Raw genomic sequence first — 11473 nt, 5'->3', positions numbered from 1 at the left:
GGTACAATTTTTCTTTCTGTCGTACGACATATGTACTTAGTAAATTCAAAAATGTTTAGTGTTTTTTCATAAAAGGAAAGGTAAGTAAACATAGACTTGTTCAGCACTCAATGTTTCACTGTTTTCTCTAAAATTGATTTACATTTTCAATGAATTCTCATCATTGAATTTAATTTAACAAAACTATAATGGTTTAAATTCCTGAGTGTCCAAAATACAAAGTGTAATTCTTTTCAAGAGCTTACCTAAAAGCTTCTATACCATTTATCTCAGTTATTTATGACAGTTATCAGTGTGAGTGAACTTTCTTGCTGACAACTTTTGCCACAGGTATGACCTAGTGACTAGCAGTAGAGCTAAGTACAGAAAAGAATGTTGGTGTCTCGTGTCTCCAGTAATCAGACACAGTTAACAAGCTAAACTGATGTCAGTACCACACAGAGACTTAATATTGGACATTTGCCAGATTTTGTGACTCAGAAATACTCCATTTGTAAGCACTTATTGTACTTTGAGTCAATGGAATAGAGCTCATTTAGAAGTTAACCTCAGGAATGTTTTCTAAAGACAAAGACAGTCATGGAGACAAACACATGAGCAGAGATCTGTTTCATCATTTTACATTTCATGAATCAGGCCCTGCAATTAAACTTGTCAGCTGATGAAAAACAGAGAGAACCGTCAAATGTTCACACTTGAGGCCAAAGGCGTCTTTTTCTTTCCTCCTTCCACCCATCTCCCGGCTCGGTTTCAGTTCTTCTAAATAAGCCAAGGCTGAAACGCAGGCAATGTGGGCTGTGTTTGTATTAATACTTAGGGACATGGTGAGGCTTAACATCAACTTCTCCTAAGAATATCTTTGTTCTCTCAGGGTGAGTGTTCTAGAAAACTAAAGGGTGTCATCAAGCCATCTCTCTCCAACTGCACATGCAAAAAGAACCAGTTCTAAAATTTCAAAAGAGTTTCGTCTCAACCATTTTCTCTAAAGTCTAATATTGCGACTACATGGTGTTAAACTATTTTGTCTTTATTGATATGTTTAAACGTGTAGGTCATTTTGCACCAGTCATCCAAAATGTGTCCTAGGAGGTTATCAGAGGAAATCAAAGGAGCATTTCCCATTTTTGATCAGACACCCATGAGCAAAATGCAAACCAGATCTCATTAGCTGATGGAAATCTTATATGAGGCGGAGGACACCAGAAAGCATAAAGCTCAGAGTGGCTGTTTCCAATTCCTGCCAAGTCCATGACCTTAGTCCTTAGACCTCACAGGTGGAATTTCCAACATGAAAACTAAACAGACAGGCACTCAACGTTCCCCAGATGGAAACAAATGTTCCTCAGATGGACACGTTGAAGGAGCCTCGGATACACAGTGGGGGATTCACCCAGATGCTGGCTGAGATGTCTCAATGTCCAAGATGCTGTCTTTCTCCTTCCTCAAAATAATTGCTTGGAGCAGCAAAATTCAAGCTGGAGGAAGACAGGAACATCCTTGAGGCGAAGGTGGCCTTCCCACCCTCTGGAGCGGCCCTTCCTCTTCCCTCCTCTACCGCCTTGGTGTCCCCACTGCCTGCTTGGTGGACCGAGTACGACTGGGGCTCAGCCTTCTTGACACGGGTCCTCAGGAATCAGGCCTCTGAAGGAATCTTCCCAGCATTCCAACCTTCTGGAAAGAGGCTGCGTGGAGGAAAAATCTAGAGAGTGTGCTGGAGCCAGGGGACACCCAGGGGGTCACCCCTAAGCCAACCCCACACTGGTCTCCAAATTTGTTACCCAAATTCAGCCTCTGCACACCAAGGCAAAGTGAAGTTTGTAAGAAAGAAGTTTGGGTGAGGTAGAAAGAAAGAGCTTTACTGCTTTGCTAGGAAAATTGGCCCACATTGGCCTAGTGCCCCCAAGACCGTGAGTGCCAGCCTGGAGCGGATATGTGGAGTCTTTAGTGTCTATGGAGCCATGGCTGGTGTTGAGGCAGTGGGGAGGCCGCAGAATCAGCCTTCTTGTTCCAGCCAGTCTGGGGTCTACCTGCTGTGGGCAGCAGTTCACTTGTTCAGCCTGGTGGGGGTTTCGGTAACTGCAAAATAGCTCACGCATAAGGCACAAATATTATCAAGAGACCTTGAGGAAGAAAAGTCCTTGACTTTGTGTGATGGCTTGTTTGTTATTTTGTCTTGTTTGACATTTTCCCCTTCAGGATCCTCTCACTGCTCTGATGAAATTTATTTTTGGTTTCCCCCATCTGTGCCAGAATGCATGAGGGATCTTTGTTCCCCGACCTGGATCCTACCTTCAGCCCATGAATTTCACTGGTGGAGTCTCAGCCACCAGACCACCAGGGAAGCCCCTAAATGGATTATTTGGTGAAAGATTTTCTACAGACAAAAGGCTGGTGGAGGACTTGACTGGGGGTTTCTTCTGGGAAAGCCTCAGTGGGTCCTGCTGGGTTACAATCTGGCCCTTCCCTGGTCTGCCCCTCCTGGTGTCTCAGCCCTCCAGGAGAAGGAAGTCAGCACAGAAACAGGCAGGAGGCCACAGGAGAGTTCAGATGCTCTTTATTTCTTTAGGGTGAAGTGTACACGTTATCAGGATGGCTGAGGGGTAAAGAATATGCCTGCAATGCAGGACACGCCGGGGACTTGAGTCTGGTCTCTGGATGCGTAAGATCCCCTGGAGTAGCAAATGGCACGCCACTACAGCATTTTTGCCTGGGAAATGCCATGGACATTGGAGCCTGGGGGGCCACAGTCCAAAGGGTCACAAAGAACCACCGAAGAGGCACACAGGCAGGAAGGTAACATTCGTGTGGTGCCGGTAACAGCAAATATTCCATTTCTATATTTTGTCCTGGTTCCTGCAGTGGAGGAACCAGTACAGGAAGGCAAGCTGGTAATCTTTGTCTCCTGAACACTGTTACCATCATGTTAGTGATGTCTCTCCAGGTTCAAATCAGTCTTGTTGGTTAGGCAGGCAGAGTTGGGATGTGTAAATCATAAGCAAACTGAAATCTTGGTCATAAACATCCCACAGTGATAAGTCCTCTAACACAATAGTGCATTTTCTTAAGACTTCACAAGAGCTGCTCCTCCCCTCTGCTCTGACACTATTCAGTCCCTTGAAGACTGGCATCTGGGTCCTTGACACCCCCAGCTTCAACATGGACCCCAGGAGGGCATACTATGGGCAGGGATTGGAGACAGAGACCAGGAAGCTGTAGGTGAGAAGGGGATGCTGAGGACTTGGGAAGGGACACCAGCCTCAGCAGAGACAAGCCCTTTCTCCCGAGAATCTACCCAGACATCTGGGGATTCCCTAGTGGACTAAGTGGTTAAGAATCTGGCTGGCAATGCAGGTAAGTATATATGAAAAATTAAAGTGTTAATTGCTTAGTTGTGTCCGACTCTCTGCAACTTCACGGACTGTAGCCCTCCAGGCTCCTTTGTCCATGGAATTCTCCAGGGAAGAACACTGGAGTGGGTGGCCATTCCCTTCTCCAGGGATCTGCCCGACCCAGGGATGGAACCCCATCTACTGCATTGCAGGCAGAATCTTTACCATCTGAGCCACCAGGGAAGCCCATCTACATATAAAATAGAAGAATATAATGTTTCACTTTAACTGATGCCTGGCCTAAATTTCCAGTCATACTAGCCATTGTTTTAAAATATCGCTTATGGGCAGAGACACTGTCAGTCAGTCAGTCAATTGAGTCGCTCAGTCGTGTCCGACTCTTTGAGACCCCATGAATCGCAGCATGCCAGGCCTCCCTGTCCATCACCAACTCCCAGAGTTCACTCAGACTCATGTTCATCGAGTCAGTGATGCCATCCAGCCATCTCATCCTGTCATCCCCTTCTCCTCCGGCCCCCAGTCCCTCCCAGCATCAGAATCTTTTCCAGTGAGTCAACTCTTCGCATGAGGTGGCCAAACTATTGGTGTTTCAGCTTTAACATCATTCCTTCCAAAGAAATCCCAGGGCTGATCTCCTTCAGAATGGACTGGTTGGATCTCCTTGCAGTCCAAGAGACTCTCAAGAGTCTTCTCCAACTCCACAGTTCAAAAGCATCAATTCTTCGGCGCTCAGCCTTCTCCACAGTCCAACTCTCACATCCATACATGACCACAGGAAAAACCATAGACTTGACTAGACGGACCTTTGTTGGCAAAGTCATGTCTCTGCTTTTGAATATGCTATCCAGGTTGGACATAACTTTCCTTCCAAGGAGTAAGCATCTTTAGTAGTTAGGGTTTTACAAAATTTTCATCTTTGAAGACTATGTTTTCATTTACTTTGGAGCATATTAACTGTTTTAACTGGGCGGGGAGCGGTCCCTAGGATGCTGTTTTATGAAACCAATTCACAATCACAAGAAAATTGGTTTAATTTTAATATATGTTACAGTGTCTCTTTTAATTTTTAAATTATCAATATATTATTAAATTAATTGATTGATATTAATATATATTAATTATTAAAAGAGATAATCACCTAGTGGGTGATTATCCCCACTTCTCCATTTGACACCCGAACCTTACCTGGCCTAAGATTTGGGGGGAAATTTAGAGCATTTCATACTGGATGACTACTAATAATACTGTGGCTTCATCGATTAGAGCCTCCAGACCCAACATCCAATACTGTCAAAACCACTAATTCTGTTCAATCAACAACTGGCACATATTTTGTTTTGTTCAGTGCCTGCGTCAACGGTCTCTCATCTAAGATAGCCCGCACTCCAAAAGGGACACAATTCCCTCTTTCCAGGCTTCCCACAGGTACCCCAAGGGCTCGGCATCTCCATTGCACACCCTCTGGGCAGACAATGTTTTAGCTGCATCCCCCTTTCTCCAGGAGCACAGGTATTGAAACAGGAGCAGAACCCTATGGTCCTTGCACCCCATGCCCTGCCATGTGCCTGCCTTTCTTCTATCTGAGGAAAACTTTAGTCAAAGAATGACTGCAATCAAAGAAGTGAGAGATGGGAAAGCAAAGGAAAAGAGTCAAAGGAGACTAATAATAACATAGTCATTAAGCATAGCTGTTTCTGAAGGGCTATAGATAATATTCTGAGACTTATCCTGTGAGCCACATTACAGATACTGAAGCACCAAGTGGAGATGTTAATTACATGATGGCCAGACTGCACCCAGGCCATAAGTTGCCACTGTTTTCCTTCGGAATGCAATTTATGTTGAAAAATTGTTACATGTTAGGAGGGACAGCCCCTATACAAACCTACTCAATGGCAAGTAGATATTTTTACCCTAAGTTTTTACCCTTAATTCTTTTCCAGTATTTTCTTAGAAAACACTCCATTTGTAAATCCGTGTTTGGCTTGCCATTTTGAGAGTCTTTTGGCTCCGCATCTTGAACACTTGCATTTTCTTGTGTTGGTAGAGCCTTGGAGCTTCTCCTCTCTCTTGTTTTTGCCTCTCAAATTCTTGTTTCTTCACAGCACGCGTAGCTTGCTCATATTCTGCCTGTGCCTTTTGGTTTGACGTTTTCTTTTGCTTTGGAATGTTCCATAGAGTATATTCTCGTGCTGCAGTGCCCTTCTGGCAGAAGCCGTTCAGTGCTACAGTGTCCTTCAGACAAAGCAAGGTCAGGGGTACCCTGGTTTTCTGGCAAAGACTGCTCACCTTGTTCTAACCAGGATTGGTCAGCTTTTCTCAGCTGCTTGCTGAGTCTTTCCTCTCCAGCTAAGTAGAGATGGTTCCGGTGATCAGGGTGTTAGGGCAAGCGCACTGATTGAAACCGCCCACCCTGGCCAGGCACCACAGTAACCATTTGCATGAGTCGTTTTACGACAGGAGCTTCTGGCAAGGAACACGGAACTACTAAGCCTCCACCAACCGGAAGAGTTTGGGAGAGGTCCAAAGGAGACATCGCATGTCCGCCCACCTCCCAGAATCCTTCTCTCTGGCAAACATCTGGCCTGAAGAAGGCGTGCACCACCAGGAAGGACTCCGAGTCAGAATGATTGGCTACAGACAACCCGGAAACTAATCCCATCACCATAAAACCCGAGACCACAAGCCATGTGACAGAGCTGTTCTCCTGGGTTCCATTACCCTATGGCTCTCTACCCGGGTGCCCTTTCCCAAGAAAATCTCTTGCTTTGTCAGCACATGTGTCTCCTCCGACAATTCATTTCCGAGTGTTAGACAAGAGCCCAGGTTCGGGCCCTGGAAGGGGTCCCCCTTCCTGCAACAAGGGTACTGATCTCTGCACTGGGATTTGCCTGAGGTTTGAGCCTTCTTTTCCCTCCAGAGCAATATCTTGGAAGTTTGCTGAATCTTGAGTTTTCTTTGAAATGGGAAGCCTCGTCCCTTGAGAATGCTCCCCTGAAGGGCTGCAGATGGTTGTTACATTGCCACGTTCTCTGCTTCACATTCTTATTTCTGAATCCAAACGATGAGACTCCTTCTCCTCGCATCCCAAAACACCCTGTCCACGCCCCACTCCCCTGACCCATGGTGCCCTCCATCTACAACTTAAAAAAAAAAGAAAATCGAAACCTGATACCTGAGTAAAATAAAGATATAAGTAAATGCAGTGCAGTGGATGGTCTGTTTCTTTGGTGTGATTTGCCTGATGTCCAGCCCAGGGTCTCTCACGAGGACCCTAGAGTGGGAGTGGGTCTCCAGCAGGAGAAAGTGCAGGGGTGGGGGTAGGAATCGACAGGAGCCCTCTGTGGGGGGTGGAGGCCAGGGGGCTGGGGTGCAGATGTGGTTCAGAGAAACGGGAAGGCAAGTGGAGGTCCACCTACTCAAATTGTGGACTTGAGACTAGGCCAGTTTTGAGAAAACCCTGTCTCAGTAGCCGAATATTTGGAGAGGCTGTGGTGGCACTGGATGGTTTGAGAAGGCAATCTCTGAAATCAAATCACACCCCAATCACGATGTATACCAATGGAGCCCAGAGGATAAAGTGGGGGAATGAAAGGGGCATAGAAACCTCCCACAGGCTTCCTGATGTGAACGTTTTTGTCCCTGGGACACAAGGACCCAGATCTGGCGTTTCTTAATATATTGTCATGGCTTTCTGAATATTGTACTATTATATTAACATTATATTAGTATAGTATAATATATATTAGTATATATGTATTAGTATAATATATATAGTATAATATATATTAGTGTAATATCATGATACTATAGTAATTAAATAGTAATATAAATTTAAATTTATATAATTTATATTTTAAAATTTTACATGAATTTTAAATTTTATATATAATATAAATTTTATTTTTAGTATGATTGAATTAATATTATTAATGATAATAAGTAAGATATATTTATTACTATAATATATATTATATAAATATATATTATATATGTTTTAATTATATGTTATATATTAAAATATAATTATATAGTAGATAGTATTATATTATATAATATATAAATTATATATAAAATTATATATATTAGGTAGAATAACATACTATTCTATAGAATGTATTATATATAAAATATAATATTTCATATAATGACATATATATCATGATATATTTTAGTAATGTATAAAAAATTATAGATAATGTGTTATATATAATATTTTGCAATATGTTATATTATACATAATAAGAATATATACCCTATATAATATATATTATAAATATACATTTTACATTATATCTAAAGCATATAATTTATATATTATATATTGATGTATTATACTATACATTAATATCAATATAATGTATGTAATAATATATACTCTATAACTCTATTATATAAACTTTTACTATATATTATTATGCTATGTATTATATCATTTTATGTGCAATATTCTATTTATATATATTTATTATTATAGATTTTTAGCATATATTAAAACTTATTGCATTTTTAATTGCCTTAAAACTAAAACCAAGTAACAAGCAATTGATTTTCTTTAACAACATTAAATTTTATAACCTATAAGACATACAAATTTTATGGCTAATTTTTCTTTATGTGGTACAATATATGTACTTAGTAAACTGAAATATATTTAGTGTTTTTTTCATAAAAGGCTAAGGTAAGTAAATATAGACTTGTTCACCAAGTCAATGTTTCAGTATTTTATCTAAAATTGATTTAACTCTTCAATGAATTCTCATCATGGAAACTAATTTAACAAAACTCAAATGGTTTAAATTCCCGAGAATCCAGAAAAACAAAATATAATTCTTTTAAAGACCTTACATAAAGGCTTTTCTACCATTTATCTCAGTTATTTATGACAATATATCACTATGGGTCAACTTTTGTGCTGACAAATTTTGCAACAGCTGTGACCTACTGACTAGCAGTAGAACCAGGTACAAGGAAAGTTGGTGCTGAGGCTAAATGTTGGTGTCTCGTGCCTCTAGTAATCAGACACAATTAAACAAGCAAAACTGACATCAGTACCAGACAGAGACTTAATATTGAACATTTCTCAGATTTTGTGAGTCTTAGAAATTTGTAAGCACTTATTTTTCTTTAAGTCAATGGAATAGAGCTCATTTAGAAGTTAATCTCAGGAATATTTTCTAAAGATAAAGACACTCACTGAGACACACACACGAGCAGAGATCTGTTTCATCATTTTACATTTCATGAATCAGGCACTGCATTTAAGCTTGTCGGTTTATGAAAAAGAGAGAGAATAACAAATGTACACACTTGAGGTCAAAGGCTTCTTTTTCTTCCCTCCTTCCACCCCTCTCCCCCTGCTCAGTTTCAATCCTAAGTAAGCCAAGGCTGAAACGCAGGCAATGTGGCCTGTGTTTGTATTAATACTTCAGGGACATGGTGAGACTTAACATCAACTTTTCTCCTAAGAGTATCTTTATTCTCTAAGGGTGAGTCTTCTGGAAAACACAAACCTTCAGCCTTTTACTTGGCCAATCTAGTTTGACTTCTAAAGGAATTACTGTTCACCCTGGAGTAATTGATTCAGATTATAAAGCAGAAATTCAAATTAGGATGCCATCAGATTTTATGGCAAATCAAAAGGGGGGGATAAAATTGCTCAATTACTCCTTTTACCTTACATTTCTATTAACTTCTATTTCTATTAACTCCTCTAATGATGTACGGATGGGCGGATTTGGCAGTACAGATCAAAAACAGTCCTCTTGGACATCATTAGTATCTGAATTTGCCCGACTGACTATAAATATCAAAATTAATGGTAAAAGATTTTCTGTTCTTCTCGACACTGGATCTGATATTACTATTATTTCCAAACATTTATGGCCCCAAATCCTGGCCTGTACAAAAAATTTCTTGCCAGATTGCAAGGATTTCTCAAACCAAAGTACAAGAGGTTTATCAGAGTACTCAAATTTATCCATGTGAGGAACCAGAAGGCCAACCCCTGAATCTAATAGGAAGGGACTTACTTATGCAATGGCAAACTCAGATATACATTTCACATTTTTCCTAGGGGCCACTGCTCATTAACAAACAATACAATTATTAAAATAACTTGGAAGAACGACGAGCCTATTTGGACAGAGCAGTGGCCCTTCATGAAAGAGAAATTACAGGCGGCTAAGGGACTTATAGATACGCAAGTAGAATTAAAGCATATTGAGGAATCTTGTTCTCCTTGGAACTCTCCAATTTTTGCTATAAAAAAGAAATCTAACAAATGGCATCTCCTAACAGACCTTAGAAAAGTTAATGCATCTATGAAACCTATGGGTGCATTACAACCAGGATCCCATCACCTACCACTATTCCTCAAAATTGACATATTATTATTATTGATTTACAAGATTGCTTTTTTAATATACCTTTACACCCTTTAGACCGAGAAAGATTCGCTTTCTCTCTCCCTTATCCTAATCATATTGGACCTCATAAACGGTACCAATGGAATGTACTGCCACGAGGAATGATGAATTCTCCCACCATGTGTCAGTACTACGTAGCCAAAGCCCTTGAGTCTGTGAGAAAGCAATTTCCTAACTTTCTTGTTATTCACTATATGGATGATATATTGTTTTCAGCTCCATCTAGCTTAGAAACTCAACACATGTTTAATACAGCTCAACTATGCTTAAGAAACTCTGGATTAATCATTGCCCCTGAAAAAATTCAAACCTCTACACCTTACCATTACTTGGGGTTTGTTGTTAATAGACAATGTATTACTCCCCAACTAACTCAGATCCGTACTGATAAATTATCAACAGTAAATGATTTTCAAAAGCTCTTAGGTGATATAAATTGGATTAGACTTTCTTCAGGCATTGCTAATTATCAACTGAATAACCTATTTAATACTTTAAAAGGAGATCCTGATTTAAATAGCCCTCGTTCACTTTCTCAGAGGCACGAGAGGAACTCTATTTGGTGCAAAATAAATTACAAAAACAATTTCCTACTCGCATCAAACTAGATTTACCTCTGGAATTGTTTATACTCCCCTCTCCTCATTCTCCCACAGGACTTCTTGCCCAACAAGAACACCCAGTAGACTGGATCTACACCCGTTTTAGGGGAATAAAGTCACTTACACCCTACCTTGATTTAATTGCTCTAATCATTATCAATGGAAGAAATAGGACTAAAACTCTAATTGGCTCTGATCCTCATAAAATTATAATACCTATCAATAAATCTCAATTTGAGAACACATTACAAACTTCTACCAATTTCCAAATAGCTTTTCTGGAATATTTTGGAGAAATTTCATTTCATTATCCTTCTGGTAAGCTGTGAAATTTCTTCAAAAATACTGAATTTATTATTTCTCGCATTATCAGCTCACAGCCTATACCACAGGCCGAGGTTTTTCTCTATAGATGGGACTAAAAACGGAATGATGCTAAAGCAGTACTTTGGCCACCTCATGTGAAGAGTTGACTCATTGGAAAAGACTCTGATGCTGGGAGGGATTGGGGGCCGGAGGAGAAGGGGACGACAGAGGATGAGATGGCTGGATGGCATCGCTGACTTGATGGACGTGAGTCTGAGTGAACTCCGGGAGTTGGTGATGGACAGGGAGGCCTGGCGTGCTGCGACTCATGGGGTCGCAAAGAGTCGGACACGACTGAGCGACTGAACTGAAAAACGCCAAAGCTTCATTCTGGTCTCTTACAGAATATAAAATCTTTTATACTGAATTTCATTCTGCTCAACAAAATGAATTATATGCTCTTATTCAAGTTATTTGCCTACATCCTTACCCCATTAATATAGTCTCTGACTCTATATATTGTTTTTGTATTAAAAAATATAGAAACCTCTACCATAAACTCCAATCAACCTATTATTCAGCAACTCTTTTTCGAACTAAATCTGTTGTTAGAAACCGCAATTCTCCCATTTATATTACACATATTCGAGCACATTCTTGTCTTCCTGGCCCCATGACTTATGGTAATGAGCAAGCTGAGGAAATGGTTTCCTTTGCTACTCCAGAGGAACAGCATGCTCTGTTGCATAACAATGCTGGCTCCCTACACCAGCTATGGAAAATCCCA

The sequence above is a fragment of the Bos taurus genome, chromosome 18, assembly GCF_002263795.3.
Source record: "Bos taurus isolate L1 Dominette 01449 registration number 42190680 breed Hereford chromosome 18, ARS-UCD2.0, whole genome shotgun sequence".
Classification (NCBI taxonomy): Eukaryota; Metazoa; Chordata; class Mammalia; order Artiodactyla; family Bovidae; genus Bos; species Bos taurus.
This window is presented reverse-complemented; position numbering follows the sequence as displayed.